Here is a 13,212-nt window from a genome sequence, read left to right as displayed (position 1 = left end):
TTCTGCAATGTGTCTCTTTATCATGTGTGATACCCTCTTGAGAAGATTCATTATAAGTGGCTTAATCCTGGTCACCTTTATTGCAGGAATTTTAAACTAAATTAAGCACCTCTTCTTTTTCTCTTTCCAATTACATCAAATGTCACATTTTCACTTTAAGTAGGATGGAAAGGGTATATGTCAGGTTGACACAAATTAAGAACCAAGAAAGACTACTGAGGTCAGGGAACATGTTTAACAGTTAGTCACATAAAAACAACTATACAAGTTTCTGAGACACTCAGTGTCAGGTGGGCAAACATGCAAGAGAGACTATATAATGGGGACATTTTCAACATTAGCAAATACTAGCAAAGCTTGCCGAGTGTTCTGGGCATTGTGTCAGGGGCTGGGATGTAGAAGTCAACAGAACCCAAAGAGTTTGGGGGAATTCATTTCCAAAGCACTGCTGAGGCATCTAAAGGTTAACTGCAAGCAAACACAATCCCCAATCATACTCCTTCTGAACTGAATTTATAATTGCATTCATTGGGAACAGATTGCAATACCGATAATTGCAGCAGAATGAATTGATGTTCTACTTCATTTTCAGGGAGACTTTTCAGTTTTTCCAGTAAACAATGAATCATGTTTATTTGGAGCCCAATTCACCCCCATCCTGCATCCACAGGCAGAAATGTACTTATCTAAGAGACTCGATTATCTCCTCCCACTTCCCAGCACTAGTCTGGAGAAAGCTTCAAGCACCATACATCACTGCCACTGAATGAGGGCTAATTTCTCAGAGTGTTTAGAAACTCATGCAAATGGTTATCTTTAAAGATGCATCAAATTAGAGGAGGAAAGTAAATAATATGCGGAAGACGAGATGCCATCAGCTCCATCAGTGAGCATCTCCTCTTCTTGATAAATGCTACTGTTACTGTGCTACCTGCCATTCAGTCTCCTCATATAAAGGTAAAGTCCGCCCAACAGCCCCTGACAGCACCCCCTCTCCCGGACTCCTTATTTCCATCCACAACTCCAGCAGAAGACTTTTGCTTTACTATTTACCCAAGGCCAGGCAAGTTCTAGGGACCCATGGTAAGACTTTGAGACAAAAACTAAACAGGAAAATAAGGGAACTAACAGATGTTGTGACTCAAATGGACCTAAAAGATATCTTCAGAACATTTCACCTAAACACAAACCTCTTCTCAGCATCTCATGTAACATTCTCCAAAACTGAACATATACTCAGTCACAAAGCAAGTCTCAAAAGATTCAAGAATACTGAAATAACCCTCTGTACGTTATTAGATCACCATGGCTTAAAGTTGGAGTTCAGGAATAACAGAAACAATAAAAAGCCTACAAACTCATTGTAACTGAACAACTCTCTACTGAGTCACCATTGAGTCAAGGAAGAAATACAGAAAGAAATTGAAGAGTTCCTAGAATTCAATGAAAATGAATGCACAACATACCCAAACTTAAGGGACAGGATGAAAGCAGCATTAAGATGAACATTTATAATACTATATGCCTTCATAAAGAAATCCAAGAGATCTCATACTAGTGACCTAACAGCATACCTGAAAGCTATAGAACAAAAAGAAGCAAACACACACAAGAGGAATAGAAGGCAGGAAATAATCAAACTGAGGTTAGAAAACCATAAAATAGAAACAAAGATAACAATATAAAGAATCAATGAAACAAAGAGTTGGCTCTTTGAGAAAATTTGTTGAATAAGAGACAAACTCTTATTCAAACTACCACAATGAGGAAATCCAAAGAATCATTAAGTCACATTTCAAAAACCTGTAGTCCACAAAATTGGAAAATCTAAAAAAAAAAGAACTTTTTTTGCTAGACAGCACTTACCAAAGTTAATCAAGATCAGACAAACAATTTAAATAAATCTATAACCCCTAAGGAGATAAAAGCAGTTATTAAAAGTCTCTCAATCAAAAAAAGAAAAGAAAAGTCCAGGGCCCAGTGGTTTTACTGAAGAATTCTATCACACTTTCGAAGAAAAACTAATGCAAATATTCTTTGAATTAGTCTACAAAATAGAAGCAGAAGGAACAATGCCAAATTCTTCCTATGAGGCCATAATCACCTTAAAACCCAAGTCACACAAAAACTCAACAAAGAAAGAGGATTACAAAGCAATTTCCCTCATGAACACAGATACAAAAATACTCAAAAAAATACTAGCAAACCAAATCCAAAACACATCAAAATGATCATTCCCAATGATCAAGTAGGCTTCACTCCAGAGATGCAGGTGTGTTTCAACATTACAAAAAAACTACCAATGCAGTCAATCACATAAACAAACTTAATGAAAAAACCCCACATGATCATCTCATTAGATGCTGAAAAAGTCTTTGACAAAACCCAACACCCATTCATGAGAAAAGTCTTGAAAAGATAGGATACAAGGGACCTACCCAAACATAATAAAAGAAATATACAGCAAGTCAATTGCCAACATCAAATTAAATGGAGAGAAATTCAAAGCAATTCCGCTATAATGAGGAATAAGGCAAGGTTGTCCATTTTCTCTATATCTGTCCAATATAGTGCTTAAAGATCTGGCTAGAGCAATAAAACAACAAAAGATCAAGGGGATACAAATTTGAAAGGAAGAAGCCAAAGCATAAGAAACCCCCAAAATTCTATCAAGGAAATCCTACAGCTGATAAACACCTTCAATGAAGTGACTAGATTAAAAAAACCAGTAGTTCTCCTATATACAAATTATAAATAGGCTGAGAAAGAAATTAGGGAAACAACACCCTTCACAATAGCTACAAATAGTATGAAATATCTTGGTTTAACACTAACCAAGCAAGTTAAAGACCTATAGGTAAGAACTTCAAGTCTTTGAAGAAAGTAATTGAAGAAGATATCAGAAGATGGAAATATCTCCCATGCTCCTGGTTTGGTAGGATTAACACAATAAAAAAGGCATCTTACCAAAAGCAGTCTATAGATTAAATGCAATTCCCACAAAAATTCTAACACAATTCCTTACAGAACTTGAAAGAAAAATACTCAACTTCATATGGAAAAATAAAAATTCCAGGATAGCTAAAAACAATCCTGTTCAATAGAAACTTCTGGAGATATCACCATCCCTGATTTCAAGATATACTACAAAGAAATAATAATAAAAACAGTATGGTACTGTCATAAAAACAGCTGAGCATTGGTGGCATTCACCTTTAATCCCAGTACTTGGGAGGCAGAGGCAGACAGATCTCCATGAGTTCGAGGTCAGCCTGGTCTACAAAATGAGTTCCAGGACAGCCTGTAACACAGAGAATCCCTGTCTCAGAAAAACTAAAAAACAAACAAACAAAAACACCAGACAGGTTGATCAATGGAATGAAAGCAAAGCCCCAGACATTAATGCACATACCTATAGATACCTGATTTTTTTAAATAAAGAAATCCTCTAACAACCTCACATTCAGGAAAAAATTCTTAACCCCTTACTTATCTTACTGTATCAGACGTTAGCTCTGTAGTTCTCAAAGAATGATAAATAACTGACCTGAAATTAACTTCATCACTGCTGGACAACTTTGAAACTGTTGTTTTTATTCACATTAACATTAATACTTGGGTGAACCATATACAGAGCAGATTCAAGGATAGGTTTTAGCTGTATAATGCAAGATTAGAATACTCAACTCTGACACTAAGTTTCATGAACTTTTCAATCCTTTGTAGATACTGGCTCGGCTGATTAAGACAACTGTCTTTCATCATAAAATGTGAATGTGCTTTCTATCTTTTCATCAAAGAAGTATACCCTCTAGTCATTTCAAAATAATTCAAAATATTATGACCACAAATGAAAGTGTAATTCTCATTCATGCTACAGCATAAACCAGCAGTTCTTGTTTTGGAATCCATGTGCTTTAAAATGAGAATGGGGAGGAAGGTGGAAAGGGAGAGAGAAGAAGAGAGTAAAGGAGAGGGAGAGAGACAGAGGGAAGGATGGGGAGAGGGAGGGTTGCTTGTTAGTCTTCCTGAGTAGATTGTAGACGTTGAAGGCAGAATTCACTTCTGCCTCTTTGTATTCAGATCAAAACCCTTGGCATCTCATGGTAGGCAAGGTGGCTAGCTTTGAACACAGTAAATATTACAAAATAATGAAAGTGGATTCTGTCTCTCCCTCATGGAAAGCCTTGTGTGAACCAGAGAAGCTAATTGGAAAGGCTGCATGTGTTCATGTTATCCATTCCTTAATTCATTGAAACTATTTCCTGAACACTGATCAACAGCCAGCAATATATTAAGTCCGGAGAATCAACACGGAGCATGTAAACAGGGGGACCCGCCTTTGTGGGGTTCAGTCCAGTGTTGGTGACATATTATGCCCTAGAGATGTGAAATTAAATATGCTGTACAAAAAAAAAACCCACAAAGCTTCTTAATCTAATGATGGGTACTTTCAAAGGTGACCCAAGAAATGTGATGCTTCAGCTGAGATGTAAAGTGTGAAAAGTAGTTAATTGGCAAGGACTTCCTTTAATTTCCTGTGTTCCTAACAGGGTAAGTGTCCTGAAGACTTCCCAAATGGTAGAAGCAGCACTACAGCGTTTCTCTGAAGTCTTTTTCTGTCAATTCCTTTCTTCTTTTACCCACATACCACTCTATTATCTGGGAGTTTCTTGGGTTATCCTTAAATTTCCTTAAAGAACAAGATGTAGCAGAATAACGCCACATGGAGGAGACCTGAGAAAGCTGGCCTGTGAGATGTGGGGCCACCCTGGGTGTCTAGTCCATGTGACCTTTCTGGTGACCTCAGCCCCTATCTTAGCCCCTGTCTCACTGTAATTGCATGAGAGACCTTATCAGAGATTGTTAACTTAAACTCACCTCCTACAGAGCCAGGACAGATGATGATGATGATAACAAGTGCTTTTTAGGGCACTTGTTATGCAGCAACAGTCATGTTTGCCAATGATCATATTAAGTCTCTATTAAAGACTTAGCCTAAGGAACTGTGTTATATCAAGTGATGGGAATCCTGTGAACATTAACCCACCTAATTTTTAAGTATTTTATCCTATTTATATTTTATGAATATGAATGCTCAGCATGTATACCTTCAGGCCAGAAGAGGGCATCAGATCCTATTATTGGTGGTTGTGAGCCACCATGTGGTTGCTGGGAATTGAACTCAGGACCTTTGGAAGAGCAGCCAATGCTCTTAACCTCTGAGCCACCTCTCCAGCCCTAATCCACCTATTTTTACTTTGACTACAGGAAAGGAAAAGCCTGGTTCTTCCAGTACATCCAAGATTACCTGCTCATGTATCGAACCTCCCCTTATTCTTAAATTGAAGAATAAATTAGGACGTCTCTAATGAGGCCCACACATTGGATCAAACTGTTTTGGAAAGTGTAGCTCCAAGGCACCTCGTGATAGGTAATATTATTACCAATTTCCTCTGCTTTTCAGAACCCAGGACTAGTTGGAGAAAGGCCAGCTTCCTCTGCTATTTTGTCCTTTGAATGAGTTCAGAGTGCAGAGTGAGAGGATGGGAAGAAGAAATAAAGATGTATGGCTTCAAATTATTGTTTTTGTTTTTACATCTTGCATTATTAATAACCGTATTAGCATAATTAGCTGTTTTACACACAGTCTGCAATGTTTGTACCTCTAGTTTCTAGCTCAACCACAAGCAAAGCCATCTTGTCCCCTGAAGGCTGAATGCAGGTGGTTCTGAATACAGCAGGATGCTGCTTGCTCAGAAGAGTAGGATACATCAGCTTTAATGGATGCTAAAAATATATCCACTAGAAGGATGCACTCCATCTGTCTGCAGCGGATAAGACTATCTACAGATTCAGCAATCTTAAGAAAGTCCTGCAGAACAAAGGAAAAGGTAGAAAAATAGGAATGGATACAATTTATTAGTTGGGGAAAGATAGTCAATACAGGACAATACTAGTTCTCTTTGTTCAAATAATTGGCAGTCCGTTTTGCTCGGATAATGACTATTGCCTTAAAATGTGGTTTCAGACTCACAAAGCAGTTCAATTTAAGTTCTGTCATGTGTTAGTGTCACGCTTCCTTGAGCAACCTGGAGTAAGTAATTCAACACCCCTTACAGAGGCACGGGCTATTAAAGAAAGCCAAGGAGAGCTTCTGGGCAAAATTATGGATTATATAGCATATTCTTTGTGTGATTTCATTATATGTATATGTCAGTGGCCTGGGTTCATATTTCTATCAACTGCTGAGTCCCTACCACTCAGGGATTTTCATAAAAGAATCCATTTTTGCTTTGTTAGAAATGATTCAATATTAAACAAATGTGAGAGTGTATGAAAGTGATTCTCTTCCATTTCAGCAGAAGGATGGAGAAATTCCAATGGGGATGTGGAAATTCTGATCAAGCAATACTCTCATCAAATATTAAGACACTGCTTATTATGTACTGGATAATACTCTTAGCATTAATTCACTTAATTATAAAATGCAAATGGAATATATGCTATCACTCTCCCATTTGATAGATAAGGAAACTGAGCATGAAGGTTATGCAAATCACTTAAGGTCCTGGAAAAGTCAAGTTTTGGACTCATGACCTAGTACAAACATCTGTGTGTTCAATCAACTGCACTAGGTGCCTCCCAGTTGAAAGGAGTATTTCTATACCTACCTAATTTTAAAATTTCTTTTACCACTAAAACAAACCACCAATTGCTTTCGATATGCGTTGCTGTCTCTATATACAATTCCCCGTCTTCACACATCTCATATCAGCTCTAAGAAAAAAAGCATAGCACTAGTTATCATTTCAATTCAGAGACAAAGGGACTGAGCAGTCATTTCCAACTTTGTTACATTTATAAGAAAATGAAAACTATGTATATCAAGAATGCCTACATATACCCAAAGGATGCTCTGTCACACCAAATGGACACTTGCTCAACTATGTTCATAGCAGCTTTATTGTAATAGCCAGAAACTGTACACAACTTAGATGTCCCTCACCTGAAGAATGGATAAAGAAAATTTGGTACATATACACAATGGGGTATTACTCAGCTGTTAAAAACAATGACATCATGAAACTTGCAGGCAAATGAATGAAACCATAAAAAAATCATCTTGAGTGAGGTAATCCAGACCCAGAAAGACAAACACAATATGTACTCAATTATAGGTGGATATTAGCTGTAAGGCAAAGGATAACTGTGCTGCAAACCACAGCCCCAGAAACGCTAAGGAACAAAGAGAACTCAGGGAGGGATGCTTGGATCTCTCTGGGAAGAGGAAATCGTGAGGTCGACTGGGGGTGGACAAGGACAAGAGGGATCAGGTGGAGAGAGAACTGGAAGAGAATACGGGGAAGAAGGGTATTTGGGGGTGAAGTGGAAACCTAGTGCAATGAAAGCTTCCAGGAATCAACAAGGGTGACCCCAGATAAGACTCCTAGGAGTAGGGGATGTGGAGCCTGAACTGGCCATCTCCTACAACCAGGCAGGACCTCCACTGAAAAGACTGGACCACCAACCCAGCCACATAACCTTCGACCTACAATTTGTCCTTCCTACAGGATGTGCTGGGGTAAAGAATTTGTGGGAGTGGTCAACAAAGAACTGGTCCAGACTGAGACGACCCATGCCACAAGAGGGAGCCCATGCCTGATACTGCTTGGCGCACCAAGACCCAGAGAATGAATAGCCCAGAGACCTAGGATAGAACCGAAGAGGACTGGCAAAGAAAAATGTAAATGCCAATTAAATGATTCCTAATGATATTCTGCTATACTCACAGATTGGTGCCTAGCTCAGTTGTCATCAGAGAGGCTTCAACCAGCAACTGATGGGAGCAGATGCAGACCCACGGCCAAACCTTAGGAAGAACTCAGGGAATCCTACGGAAGAGGGGGAGAAAGGATTGCAGAAGCCAAGGAAATTACAGGGAAACCCACGGAATTAACTGACCTGAGCTCATAGGGGCTCACAGAAACTGGACAGTCAACCAGGGAACCTGCATGGGACTGGCCTAGGTACTCTGCATGTTACAGTTGTGTAGTTTGGTGTTCTTGTGGAACTCCTAAAAGTGGAAGCAGGGGCTGTCTTGACTCTTTTGCCTGTTTTTAGGACCCTATTCATCACACTGGTAGTCTTTCTAGCCTTAATATCAGGGGCGGTGCCTAGTCTTTCGGCAGCTAAATACACCATATTTTGTTGACATCCATGGGATAACTGCCCTTTTCTGAGGAGAAACTGAGGAGATATGGATGGGGGACAGAGGAGAGGTAGGGAGAGAAACTGGGAGGTTAGAAGGGGAGGGAAACTGTGATCAGGATGTTAATAATAATACTAATTTTCAAAAAGAATGCCTACAAATAAACATTAAAATAGCAACTCAGCTAAGCGAGGGCAAAGCCACAAACAGATCTTTCACAGAAGTTCATGACTAGCAAATATATGAAGACATATTTAAAATTATCACTGAGCAGGGAAATGCAAATTAAGGACAGAATAGGGTATCGACTTTCATGCTTTTATAGGCAAAAAATGTAAAACTCCATCTACGCCAAGAATTAGAGATAAAATAGAGACAGGATCTATCTGCTGCTGATGGAATGTGAATTTGGAAACATTTGACATTCTATATTTAAGTTAAATTCATATATTCTATGACCTGAAAATTTCATTCCTACATATAGTCCCAAAATACATTCTTATCCACCTACAGGAGACATATATAAAGAGACATATATAAAAGTGTTCATATCAGCATGTTTTACGATAACAAAAAACTCTAGAAACATTTCAAGCATCTATTAACATGAGACAGGATAAATCTATCATATAAACATTCACTCAACGGACTATTAGATAGCAATTAAAGTGAATGGGTTACAAAGCATATATCAATATAGACAAACACTAATACCATAAATACTAAGTGACCAGAAAGGAAATATCAAGATAAATATACCTACAGGAAATGGAAAAATGAGAGGAGAGATATTTGGGAGGAAGGGAGATGGTTGCATCAGTTATCAGAAGAATCCCATACAGGTGGAGGGGCAGGAAGACTTCTAAAATAAGCTTCAGTGACACACACTCATACAATCCCATCACCTGACATGAGGGACCTATAACTTGATTCTAACTAATACAGCAGGACAAAATGGATGGGCTGTGAAACGTGATTAAGTGATATTGTATGGCAAAGATACAGGGTTTTCAACTGAGGAAGTAGGGATGGGGAGGCTGGAGAGAAGGCTCAGTGGTTAAGAGCACTTGCTGCTCTTAAAGAGGACCCGAGTTCTTTTTCAAGTACCCAAATGAGGAAGCTCACAACAGCCTGGATCCACCACCTCCATGGGCACCCACACGCCTGTGCGCATACATGCATGCATACATACATACATACATACATACATACATACATACATACATACATACACATACACACACGCATGTGTGCTCATACACACAAAAGTACACATCATTTAAAAGACTAAAACAAATACTTTTTAAAGGTAAGGTTCCCAACCACAGATTTGGATCAAAAGAGAGACTTTCCCGGGAGGGCCTCATCAGATCAGCCGAGCCCTTAGAGCTGACTGAGAGGTCACTGACACCAACAGACTCCTGCTCTCTCTTGTGTCTACAAAACTCACAGCTTCAAGGAAGCAAACTGACCACCTGCAGGAGCTTCCATGCCCAGTCTGGAGAAGTCACAGCCTGCCAGACACCATGCACTGCTTTGAGACGTGCGCAGCAGAAGACACTTAAGTCACACCTGGGTTCCATTCCCAGCATCCACAAGGCGGCTAACAGCAGTGTGTAACTCCAGCACAAGGGCCTCCACGGGAACTGCGTGCACACAGCGCTCAGCTACACATGCAAGACAAAACACACATACGCATAAAATAAAAATAAGACCCCATAAAACACTAATGGATTGTATCAGGATTCAAGACTATAATTTACACCTGTAATAAAATGGAGGAGATTTTAAAAATGAAAAGAAATATAGAAGGCTTTGAGTTTGCTCTCGTTGAGCCAGAAGCACAAATTAGAATTCCCAGTCCAAGTGCTATCCTTTCTCTTAATATTGCTACTTAATTATATTAAATTATGTGGAACAGTGCAGTAATTTGATACATGTTTATGGTATACAATGATCAAACCAAGGCAGCATTCCTATTTTCTTAAACATGATTTTGGAATAATATTTTTATTTATTCTTTGAAATTCCCATACACGTATAAAGCATATATTGATCATAAATGCTCCACTAGAGTATTCTAATATCTGGGGGCTCCCATAGTACATTTGCTTCATAGGTTTATGTCCTTAAAATGTGTGTGTGTGTGTGTGTGTGTGTGTGTGTGTGTGTGTGTATCCAAGTGTGGGCCCATCCACTGGGGGCACTGAACAACCTACCAATAGCCACACCCTCTAAAAACAGCCACCCTCCCTCCACCTCCACCACAGCCAGCAAGTGCCAGTAGCCCCTCCACTAGCTATGGGGACTTTGTGTTTCCCTGACCCCATCCACACTGGCTTGATGTGGTGCAGGTATTGTGAAGGCAACCACCATCCCTGCTGTGAGTTCTTGTGCGCAATGGCCACATGTCAAGACAGCATTTCACAGCACTCCTCCTTACCTCCAGCCCTTACATTCTTTCCAGACTATCATAATTGCACATACCCATTCAATAGGGTAAGGTATGGTGCTTCAAGATTTGTATACAATATGTATGAGCAAATAAGAACAATGCTCTCAGGTCTTGGTAATTAGCTGACAGTTTGAAGCTTTCGGGCTTCTGTCCTCTAAGCATTCGTAAACTACATAATGGGTTCTTGTGAACTGTATGGTGTTATAGAACACTGGAACTTATTGCCCCTTTCTCAATGTGTTAAGAACATTATTCATAGCCTTTGACACACACCATCACATTTTCTAGTTGACATTTTTTTTACATCTCCATGTGGACGAGAAATGTATGGTGTCTGTCTTTCTTTGTATAGTTTAGCTTACTTAGTACAGTACCTCCACTTCTATGCATTTTTCTGTAACTGATACCATTCTGCTTACAGATGAATAATATCCCATTGTATATGCAAACCATATTTCGGGTCTCAGTTCATCTGTTACGAGGCATTCATGTTTATTCAATTAGTACAGCTACTACAGAGAACAATATACAAGTTTCTCCAGAAACTAAAGAGCTACCACACATGACCCAGCTATTCCAATGTCTGAGGAACCTTACAACTAGCTTTCTTCTCTTCAAGTTTAAATTTTAAAGCTCCCACAGAGGGTTTAGAAACCAGCAGTTACATTTGAGTTATCCTATGAAAGCTTGAGTGTTATGGAATAACAAAGTAGGTAGAGATGTGTGCCTAAAAGAAGGCAAAATGAGGATGATGCAAGTAGCAGGGACCACATATAAACAAATGACATGAGCTAGGAAGCAAAGGCCAGTAGTTTGATGCAGTAGGAAAGCAGAATGCTGGATAGTGGTAACTAGAAATACTGCAGGGTAATGAGTCGTCATGTTGGTGACCCCAGAGTAGTGATGGACAGACAGATGTTGAGATGACCAGACACCAGGGCATCTTATGTGATCACAAAGACATTCCTTCTTTGTCAGGCTTCTCCACTGAGTCTAAACGTAGCCATCCCTTACCTGGGATACCACCAGCCTATCTCTGATCCTGTACCTCACAAGATATTGCCTGATTCTATGAGAAGTGTAAGCTCTACTTAGGTTTCCTGGCTTTCATCTAAACTCATTTGTAAGAATTCAGGCATTATGCTGGCCTGCCCCTGTCACCTGGCAGAATGCACTCAGGCAGTACCCTGGTCAGCCCAAGTACAAAAGACCCCTTTAAAAGAAAAACCTTTGCCCACTTATGCTCTCTTTCAGCTCTCTTTTCCTGCTTTCTCTTTCCCTCTCCTCTTTTTCCTTTCTTTTTATTTTAGAAGTACTCTTACTTTACATGTCAGTTCCTCCATTCCCTCGACCTCCCACCCTCCCCACCGATCTCCCTAACCTACCCAACCTACCGAACCACCCACTCTCCATAGGGGACTATCAGAGTCATTCCCATCATTTGAGGGAGAACCTAGGCCCTCTTTCTTATGTCTGGGCTGCAATAGTATTCCTCCATAGGGAATGGGCTCCCAAAGGCTATTTGTGCACTAGGACTTATCACTGGCTCCACTGTTAGAGGTCCCATAGACTGTCCAGGCCTACTAGCTGACACCCACATTCAGAGGACTTTGTTAGGTCCAATGCTGTTTCCTCAGGTTATACAACTGGAATCTCTGTGCTCTCACTAGGTCAGGCCAACTGTTTCTGTGGGTTTCTTGGCTCCTTGGCTTATCCTTCCTCCCTCTCTGCAACTGGATTCCAGGAGTATGACTCAGTGTTTAGCTAAGGGTGCCTGTTTCTGCTTTGATCAGCTATTGGATGAAGGATCTTGGATGGCAAATAAGGTAGTCATCAGTCTCATTATAGGAGAAGAGCATCAAAGGTAGCCTCTCCACCACTGCCTAGATTCTTAGGTGGGGGTCTTCCCTGAGGATCCCCTAACATTTCCCCTGTACCATACCTCTCTCCAAACCTATACTGACTCCCTTTATCAAGGTATCTTCTTTCTTTCTCTCCTCTATTCCTCCCCTGGATCAGTCCACCTGTTCTCTCCTGTTCTCCTCCCCTCTCTCCTTATCCCTCTTTCCCCTTCCCAATCCCCTAATCTCTCCCCATGCTCCCAATTTGCTCAGGGGTTCTTGTCCCTCTACCCTTCTTTGGAGGAGTTTGCATTCTTCTCTTGGGGTCCTCCTTGTTTCCTAGTTTCTCTGGTGGTGTGGATTGTAGGCTGGTAGTCCTTTGCTCTATGTCTAATATCCATATATGAGTGAGTACATATACTGCTTGTCTTTCTGTGATTGGGTTACCTCACTCATGATGTTTTCTTCCAGTTCCATTCATTTGTCTGCAAATTTCAAGATTCCATTTTTTTTTCTGCTGAGTAATACTCCATTGTATAAATGTACCACATTTTCTCCATCCAGTCTTCAATTGAGGGGCATCTAAGTTGCTTCCAGGTTCTAGCTATTATAAACAATGCTGCTATGAACACAGTTGGACATATGCCCTTGTTGTATGAATGTGCATTCATTGGGTATATGCTAAAAAGAGGAATTGCTGGATC

Source organism: Mesocricetus auratus, unplaced genomic scaffold (assembly GCF_017639785.1).
Source record: "Mesocricetus auratus isolate SY011 unplaced genomic scaffold, BCM_Maur_2.0 Super-Scaffold_15014, whole genome shotgun sequence".
Lineage (NCBI taxonomy): Eukaryota > Metazoa > Chordata > Mammalia > Rodentia > Cricetidae > Mesocricetus > Mesocricetus auratus.
The sequence above is the reverse complement of the archived record's forward strand: the minus strand, read 5'-3'. Positions refer to the sequence as shown.